This window comes from Notamacropus eugenii, chromosome 2, assembly GCF_028372415.1.
Source record: "Notamacropus eugenii isolate mMacEug1 chromosome 2, mMacEug1.pri_v2, whole genome shotgun sequence".
Classification (NCBI taxonomy): Eukaryota; Metazoa; Chordata; class Mammalia; order Diprotodontia; family Macropodidae; genus Notamacropus; species Notamacropus eugenii.
In genome coordinates this window covers 520,444,743-520,454,575 of record NC_092873.1, presented here as the reverse complement: position 1 = coordinate 520,454,575, position 9,833 = coordinate 520,444,743, and positions in this window count along the sequence as shown.

The window sequence follows — 9,833 nt, the reverse complement described above, 5'->3', positions numbered from 1 at the left end:
AGAAAGTTAGTTGCTATAGTAATTGGTGCATATAGATTCAGTATTGATACTGCTTCATTGTTTATGGTACCTTTTACCAAAATGTAGGTACTCTTTTTATCTCTTTTACTTAAATTTATTTTAACCATAACTCTGAGATAATAATTGCTAACTCTGCCTCTTTTTCTATCAGCTGAAGTATGTTAAGTTGTACTCCAATCCTCCATTTCAACTGTTTGTGAATCTGTCATAGGATTCTGATTTTTAGTCCATTCTATTTATATCCATTTAGTGGGTGAGTTCATCTCATATACATTCAAAGTTATAATTACTCTCTGTGAATTTCCCTCGATCTTATTTTAACTATTTTCTTTCTCAATCTTTCTTTTTACCCTATCACTGTTACTATCTTCTCTTAGAACTTATTGTTGGAGTATTGAGATTAAGTCTTGGTCCTGGCATTTCATCCCTATGAATTCATCTCTCTGCATATCACTTTTTTCATAAATAACAGGAAGATATGTATCAAATCATTATCATATCCAGAATTATTTTTTGTATATTCACAACACTATATACATAAGTTAAATTAATTTTATACAATCAAAATACAATCACCTTTTGGGAATATGCACAATAGTCAAATATGTGGGCAGCATGTAGCCCATGTCACTCCTCAGTACTGTAGAATCAGATTAAAATGTAAATTAAACATTTAACAAAATAAAAAAGTACAATAGAACATAGATAATTTCAGTCAATATATAGCCCCCTGGGATCCTTACATTTGGGTTAGTTGCTCCATTTCATTTTGAGTTTGACACAATTTAATTTCCTTTCCAACTCCAAGATTTTGTAATTATGTCTTACACAGTTCAAGAATGCTTAATCTCTATTTAGATTCCATATCCTGGACTCATCAGCCAAGTTCACTGGGAGTGAATCATTTCTCTAAGTTTCAGCATCTTCAGTTGAAAAATGGGTACAATATCATTGGCACTAACTACCACACAGGATTATGGGGAAAAATAGTTGACAATTTGCGAGGCATTTTGTTACAATTGACTTTCTTCTTATTAAAAGAATGAATCAACCCAGTAAAATATAAATTCTTACCTAGAAAAATAATAATGCTAAGAAATGGCAATAGAACTACGGCTTAGATGCATATGGTAGCGCAAGACTTACACAATGTTTTGGGTTTTTTCCCCTCCAAGCAATGTCATGAGGTAGCTACCACAAGTATTTACTCCATTTCATATATGAAAAAACTGAAATCAAAAAAGAATAAATGATTTCTTCCAACACTCATGGATCAAGGACACATGAACTCTACTCTTTTGATTGAGCTCTCTATATTGAGAGCATGAAATAGGTGCACAATGAATATAGAACTAAAGTAAGGTCATCTAGGCAAATACATTGCACATGAATAGAGCATTGGACTTGGAGTCAGGAAGATCTGAGTTCAGATCTGATCTCAGACACTATCTGTGTGACCCAGAAAGTCTCCCAATCTCTGCTTTCCTCATATACTTTCTATTTCACAGAATTGTTGTGAGGAACAAATGAAAATATATTTATAAAAACCCTTATCACAGTGTTTGCACATGGCAGGTGCCATATTGAATGCTAGCTATTATTTTTCTCCTCATTACAATCATTTTTATTCCTGCCAGAAGAAGAAATATCAGCAGTTATTAACAGGTATGTGGATAGGCCTTTAGTGAAGGGGAAATAAAAATAATGAAAATGATAAGAAGAAGAAGGAAAGGAAAAACAAGAGAAAAGAGGTGGAAGAAGAAAGAGAGGATGAGAAAGAGAATGAAAGACAGAAAGTGAAGGAGGAGAGAGAAAAGCTGAAAAAAGAGAAAAAGGAAGAGGAGGATGTGAAAGAATTCAACACAAATACAGATGGAAATTCAATACAAACTTCTATGATTCTAGCACACTAGGTATCTGTCCTGGTCAGATGATAGAAAAGTCCCTGGGTGTCATAATCACCTTCTAAAAAGCTGACTCCTATGCCCATTATATTTCCATGGTACTGGGGGTGGTGTTATAAATGGGGGGAGAGTTCAGCACACAGGGCTGAGCAGTGTCATGATGTAGCCAAGAGTGGCTCTGAACCAGAGGAATGTATCAAGTTCAAAGCTCCTCCATTCAAAACCTTCAAGAAAAAATATGAAATGGTCTCAGACCATGGAAGAACTCAAAAAGGATTTTGAAAATCAAGTAAGAGAAACAGAGGAAAAGTTGGGAAGAAAAATGAACGATGCAAGAAAATCATGAAAAATGAGTGAACTGCTTGCTAAAGCAGACCCCCCCTCAAATGTTGAAAAAATAACATCTCTAAAATTGCACTAACCCAAACGGCAAAAGAGGTGCAAAAAGTCAATGAGGAGAAGAACGTCTTAAAAAGAAGAATTGGCCAAATAGAAAAGGAAGTCCAAAAGTTCACTGGAGAAAATAATTCCTTAAAAAATAGAATGGAGTAAATGGAAGCTAATGACTTTATGAAAAATCAACAATTTGTAAAGCAAAACCAAAAGAATGATAAATAAAAGACAATGTGAAATATCTCATTCAAAAACACAAACAAACAACTGACCTGGAAAATACATTCAGGAGATAAATTAAATTAAATTAAAAATTATTGGTCTGCCTGAAAACCCTAGAAATCATTTTTCAAGAAATTATCAAGGAAAACTGCCCTGATATTCTACAAGCAGAAGATAAAATAGAAATAAAAAGAATCCACAGATCATCTCCTAAAAGAGATTCCAAAAACAAATCCCTAGAAATATTGTAGCCAAATTCCAGAGTTCCTAAGTCAAGAAAAAAATATTACAAGCAGAAAGAAGCAATTCAAGTATTGTAGAAACACAATCAGGCAGCTTCTACAATAAGGGACTGAAGGGCCTGGAATATGATATTCCACAAGTTAAAGGAGGTAGGAATAAAACCAAGAATCACCTACGCAGCAAAACTGAGCATAATACTTAAGGGGAGAAAATTTGGAATTCAAAATTTTGTGGAAGTGAATGTTCAAAACTGAAAATAAGTAAATTATATAATAGGAAAAATAAATTAATATGGCAGAAAAGAAACAAATAGTCACAAGGTAGGCTGGAAATGAGCAAAAAATGAGACTGATCTTAGAAAGCTCCAATGGCTACCACACGGAAGATCAAAAGACAAACACAGAACAGGATAACAATATCAAAATGCTTATATGTGAAGAAATAATTCAATTATCAAGAAGTCACAGTCAGAATTACATTGGATTTTGCAGTTTCTATATTCATGAATCATAGGTTTTCTACATTTACACCATTCTAGAAGGCAAAAGAGCTTATGTTACAACAAAGAATCCACTATTCAATGAAAGAGGGGACTTTCAGAATATTCCTGATGAAAATCCCAGAGCAAAGCAGGAAAAAAAATGATTTTTAAATACAAGATTCAAGAAAAAGCATAAAAAGTTAAACAAGAAAGAAAAAAATTTCATTCACTAAAATTAAACTATATATTCCCTGAAATGAGAAGATTATGCTTGTAACTTGCACAGAAAATGTGGGCATAAGTTGATTTTGATGCAATGATAAAAAAAAAAAAACCAACTTAACTGTTAAAAAAGAGGATTGCACTGAGATAAAAGAGAGTAGAGAGGCAGAATGGAGCAAATTATTTCACGTTAAAAAGGGCAAAAGACTGATTAGAGTAGAGGCAAAATGAGAGGGGTGATCATTTTGAACATTAATCTGATATTGCTCAAAGAGGGAATAATATACATCATTGGTTGGATATAAAAATCTATCTTACCCGATATGTAAGCAGAAGGGGGCAGACAGATAGAAGTGGGACAGATTGAGGATGATGGTGGGCTGAAGAAAACACTGTTGATGAGGGAAAGGGGAAAGAGGGAAAAGTGTAGGAAGGAAAATAGGATGAAAGGAAATACATAGTTAGTAGTTGGTTGTTGTCCTTCATTCTCAAAAAAGCCAGGAAGACTAGGAAAGGCTTCATGGAGAAGCAATCTTTCTCAAAGAGGACCAAAATGACATTAGTATGTTAGAGTCAAGTTTCTATGTGTCTGACTATGGCTAATCAGACCAATATGATCTCAGAATGCTCTACCACAGGTTAAGCACAAATAGTCCATGTGAACATTTGGGATGGAGTCTCTAAATTTGTGCATTCGGTATGTCCTCTGACCTGTTTCAGTTTGGCTTTGCTAATAGAACACAGTACTTTCTCTGATGTGGTCCTGTGCCAGTGTCTCTCATGTCACACAATCAGTTCCAATATTTTTAAGTAAAGGAAGAAAAAATCAGTGAATGAGCATGCAACTAAAAAAGCTAAATAAAGAATATGTTTAAAATCCCCAAATAACACCAAACTGAAAATCCTGAAAATTGAAGGAGAAATTAAGGAAATTGAAAGTAAGAAAACTAATAAATAAAACTAAGAGTTGGTTTTGTGAAAAAATAGAATAAATGAAACATTGGTTGATTTGATTTTTAAAAAAGAAAACCTAATTACTTGCATCAAAAATGAAAAGGGTGAATTTACTACCAAAGAGAAGGAAATTAAGGCAATAAGTGCGAGATAGTTTGTCCAAATGTATGTCAATAAATCTGACAATCCCAGTGAAATGGATAAATATTTACAAAAATATTAATTGCCCAAATTAAAAGAATATGAAGCAGAATTCTTAAATAACCCCATTTCAGAAAAAGAAATTGAACAACCAGTGAAATCTGTAAAAACAATTCCAGGTCCAGATAAATTTATAAGTGAATCCTACCACATAATTCCACTACCATATAAAATATTGGGGAAAATAAATAAAAAGGGAGTCCTCCCAAATTATTTTTATGATAAAATACCATACTGATACCTAAAGCAGGAAGAGCCAAAACATAGAAAGGAAATTATAGACCAATTTATCTAATGAATATGATACAAAATTTCAGATAAAATACTAACAAGGAAATTACAAAAATATATTACAAAGTTAATACACTAGGACCAGGTGGAGTCTGTACCATCAGGATAGAGCTGGTTCGAGGTTAGAAAAAGTGTCAGCATATTTGACCATATCAATAACCAAACCAAAAAAAATTATGTAATTTTCTCAGTAAATGCAGAAAAAGCTTTTGACCAAATCCAACATCCATTCCTATTAAAAAAAAAAAAAACCACTTAAAAGTATAGTAATAAAGGGAGCTTTCCTTAAAATAAGTATTATTTATCCAAATTCATCAAAAAACAATATCTATAATGGAGATAAGCTAAAAAAAAACCTTCCCAGCATGATTAGGGGTGAAGTAAGAATGCCTATTATCATCACTCCTATTCAATATTATACGAAAATGCTAGCTTTAGCAATAAAAGAAGAAAAAATAAATTACAGCACTTAAAATAGGCAATAAGGAAATAAAATTTTCATTCTGCAGATGGTATGAAAGTATATTTAAGGAATTCTAGAGAAACAACTGAAAAAACTGCCTAAAATAATTAACAATTTTAGTAAAGTGGCAAGTTGTACAATAAATCCACATAGATCATCAACATTTCTGCATATTACCAACAACAAGGGACAGAAAGGGAAACCCCATTTAAAATAACTATTGACAATAAAAATTACTTCTAAGTCTATTTGCAAAAATAAACCCACAAACTCTATGAATGCATTACATAATGCTTTTCACACAAATAACATCAAATCTAAATATTTGGGGAAATATAAATTGTTCATGTGTAAGCCAAATAACAATTCTGTTTAAATTAATTAGCTTATTCAGTGTCATACTAATAAAACTACTAAAAATCATTTTATAGAACTAGAAAAAATAACAACTAAATTCATCTGGAAGAATGAAAGGTCAAGAAGATAAATAAAATTAATGAAAAATATTGCAAAGGAAAGTCACCTACTTGTACCAGATCAGAAAACATAAAACATCAATCATGAAAACTATCTGGCACTGGTTAAGAAATAAGAGTCATGGGGAGCAGCCAAGATGGCGGAGTAGAAAGATACACATATGCTAGCTCTGAACCCACAGCCCATAAAATATCTGTAAAGAAGAACTCCCAACAAATTCTAGAGCAGCAGAAGCCACAGAACAACAGAGTGGAGGAGATATCTGTTCCAGAGAGACCTGAAAATTCGACACCAAAGGTCCCTCATGCCCCGGACCCGGAGCAGAGCCCAGCCCTGCCTCGGCCACATGGCACCAAGAGGAGCAGATCTGAGCAGGCCCCAGGGACAGAATCTCCAGCAGCCATGCAGGTCCCTCCACCCACAGGCGGCAAAGGCCATTGAGAGAGTCTCTTTGGCTGGCCGAGAGGGGAGTGGGGTGTCCCCATAACTCAGGCCCTTTTGGGAGGCAGCAGCAGAGGTGGCCACAGACAAGGGCTCCCAAAGCAGGCAGGAGCCTGGATCCATTGTTGAAGGTCTCTGCATAAATCCTCTGAGAGAACTGAGCCCCAAGAAGTGGCCCTGCCCCCACCCAAGCACCTGAACTTAATCTCACACTGAATAACAACCCCGCCAAAGCCCTGAGGCTGGGGAGCAGCATTTAAATCTCAGACCCCAAGTGCTGGCTGGGCGGATCTGGATGTGTGGTGGGGGTGGAGAGGACAATCAGAAGTCAAGGAACTGCCTGGGAAAATGTCCAGAAAAAGGAAAAAAAATAAGACCATAGAAGGTTACTTTCTTGGGGAACAGGTGTCTCCTCCCATCCTCTCAGAGGAGGAAGAACAATGCTTACCATAAGGGAAAGACATAGAAATCAAGGCATCTGTATCACAATCATCCAAAATAAATATTCAATGGGCTCAGGCCATGGAAGAGCTCAAAATGGATTTTGAAAATCAAGTTAGAGAGGGGGAGGAAAAACTGGGAAGAGAAATGAGAAAGATGCAAGAAAAGCATGAAAAGCAGGTCAACATCTTGCTAAAGGAGACCCAAAAAAATGCTGAAGAAAATAACACCTTGAAAAATAGGCTAACTCAATTGGCAAAAGAGGTTCAAAAAGCCAATGAGGAGAAGAATGTTTTAAAAAGCAGAATTAGCCAAATGGAAAAGGAGGTTCAAAAGCTCACTGAACCAAAAATAGTTCTTTCAAAATTAGAATGGAACAGATGGAGGCTAATGACTTTATGAGAAACCAAGAAATCACAAAACAAAACCAAAAGAATGAAAAAATAGAAGATAATGTGAAATATCTCATTGGAAAAACAACTGACCTGGAAAATAGATCCAGGAGAGACAGTTTCAAAATTATGGGACTATCTGAAAGCCATGATCAAAAAAAGAGCCTAGACATCATCTTTCATGAAATTATCAAGGAAAACTGCCCTGAGATTCTAGAACCAGAGGGCAAAATAAGTATTCAAGGAATCCACTGATCACCGCCTGAAAGAGATCCAAAAAGAGAAACTCCTAGGAACATTGTGACCAAATTCCAGAGTTCTCAGGTCAAGGAGAAAATACTACAAGCAGCTAGAAAGAAACAATTCAAGTATTGTGGAAATACAATCAGGATAATACAGGATCTAGCAGCTTCTACATTAAGGGATCGAAGGGCATGGAATAGGATATTCCAGAAGTCAAAGGAACTAGGACTAAAACCAAGAATCACCTAGCCAGCAAAGCTGAGTATAATACTTCAGGGGAAAAATTGGTCTTTCAATGAAATAGAGGACTTTCAAGCATTCTTGATGAAAAGACCAGAGGTGAAAAGAAAATTTGACCTTCAAGTACAAGAATGAAGAGAAGCATGAAAAGGTACACAGCAAAGAAAAGTCATAAGGGACTTTACTAAAGATGAATTGTTTACATTCCTACATGGAAAGACAATATTTGTAACTCTTGAAACGTTTCAGTATCTGGGAAGTTGGTGGGATTACATACATACACACACACACACACACACACACATGCACATATAGGCAGAGAGTACAGGTTGTGTTAAATCAGAAGAGATGATACCCAGAAAAAAATGAAATAAAAATTAAGGGGTGAGGGAGGAAAATACAGGGAGGAGAAAGGGAGAAATGGAATGGGACAGGCTATAACTCATAAAAGAGATAAGAAAAATCTTGTTAATTGGAGGAGAAAAGGGAGAAGGGGAGAGGGGAAAAGTCAAACTACTCTCTCTACATATGGCTGAAAGAGGGAATAACATGCTGATGAAATTTGGTATGAAAAACTATCTTACACTACAGGAAAGTAGGGGAGGAGATGACAAGTGGGGTAAGGGAAATGATAGAAGGGAGGGCAAATGGGAGAAGGGAGTAACTAGAAATAAACACTTTTGGGAAGGGACAAGGTCAAATGAGGAAATAAAAAATAAGGGGGAATAGAGTAGAATAGAGGGAAATATAGTTAGGATTATGCAACATGATTATTATGGAAGTCTTTTACAAAATGACACATATTTAGTCTGTATTGAATTGCTTGCCTTCTCAGTGGGGATGGGTAGGGATGGAGGGTAGGAGAGAGAGAAGTGGGAATTCAAAGTATTAGAAACGAATGTTGGAAATTATTGTTGCATATAATCAGGAAATAGAAAACACAGGTAATGGGGTATAGAAATTTATTTTGCCCTACAAGAAAAGAGAGAAGATGTGGATAAGGGAAGGGTGGAGTGTGATAGAAGGGAGAGTACATTGAGGGAAGAATTAATCAGAATGCAAGGTATTAGGGGTGAGGGAGGGGAGAGATGGGGAGAAAAATTGGACATGTTACAAAGCAATGTAAAAGCAATTAGTATTAAAACAATTGACTGAATTAATTACTGAGACTAAATCAGAGACATCTTTACATTGGGGAAATGAATTCTAGTCTAAGTTTCCTAGAGGCAGGTAACCTAGGGTAAAATTTGGCATTGAGGTAAAAGTTAAGGTTTTAATGGTATATTTGATTTTAAGATTGTTATTTAATCAGGAACTAAAACATGTATAGAAAGGCACGTAAGCCATTTAAGACTTGCCTCAAAAGATGTTCCTTAGCCAATTATAGTCATAACTGAAACCTGGTTATTGGAACTTGCTATTTTATGATTCTATGGTACTATTAACTAACTGTTCTTCTGAATCTAACTTCAAGTATGAAAAGTGAGAAAGGTGATCTGAGGCTCCAATCCATGATGGCAGTAAGCCTGTGAAATGCTGGTATGAACTGCACCCTCATGGGGAGGGTGGGAGAGCGGCTGTTCATCCTGAGCTGAGGTAGGATTCTCCTGACTCAATGTCCCCACTGACCCCTGGCAGACTTTAAGCTTGACTGAATGCAAGTTGACAGTCTACTTCTGCTTGGAACTGACATGAAGTTGGGGAGATATTGTTTCCCTGCAATGTCCTTACTCTTGGTGGCAATTTCCTATAGTAAAAAGGTTTGTAAGCTTAATACCAGATGTATTAAATAGTAGGTTGTTGGTAGGGGAATATACGAGGTTAAGTCTAAAATTAAAGTATTAGGCTTAGGACTTTAGACTCACAACAATAAGTTAGGGTCCTTTAATTTTCAATAATAGTGTGGAGACAATTAGGTCAAGGGCTTGTGAAGTTGGTTAATGTTAAAAAAAAGATTCTTTTGTGGTCTATACTGTAAATGCTTTAAAAGAAGTATCACCTGACTAAAAGCTGAAATTGTTTTATGTGATACAAACTGTGTTAAAAATGAAAAATAAAAAAAAATAAATTAAAATGATATTTTGCAAGTCGAAGTTAATGACTCTATGAGGCATCAAGAATCAGTCAAACACAATCTAAAGAATGAAAAAATAGAAGAAAATGTAAAATATCTCATTGGAAAAACAACTGACCTGGAAAATAGA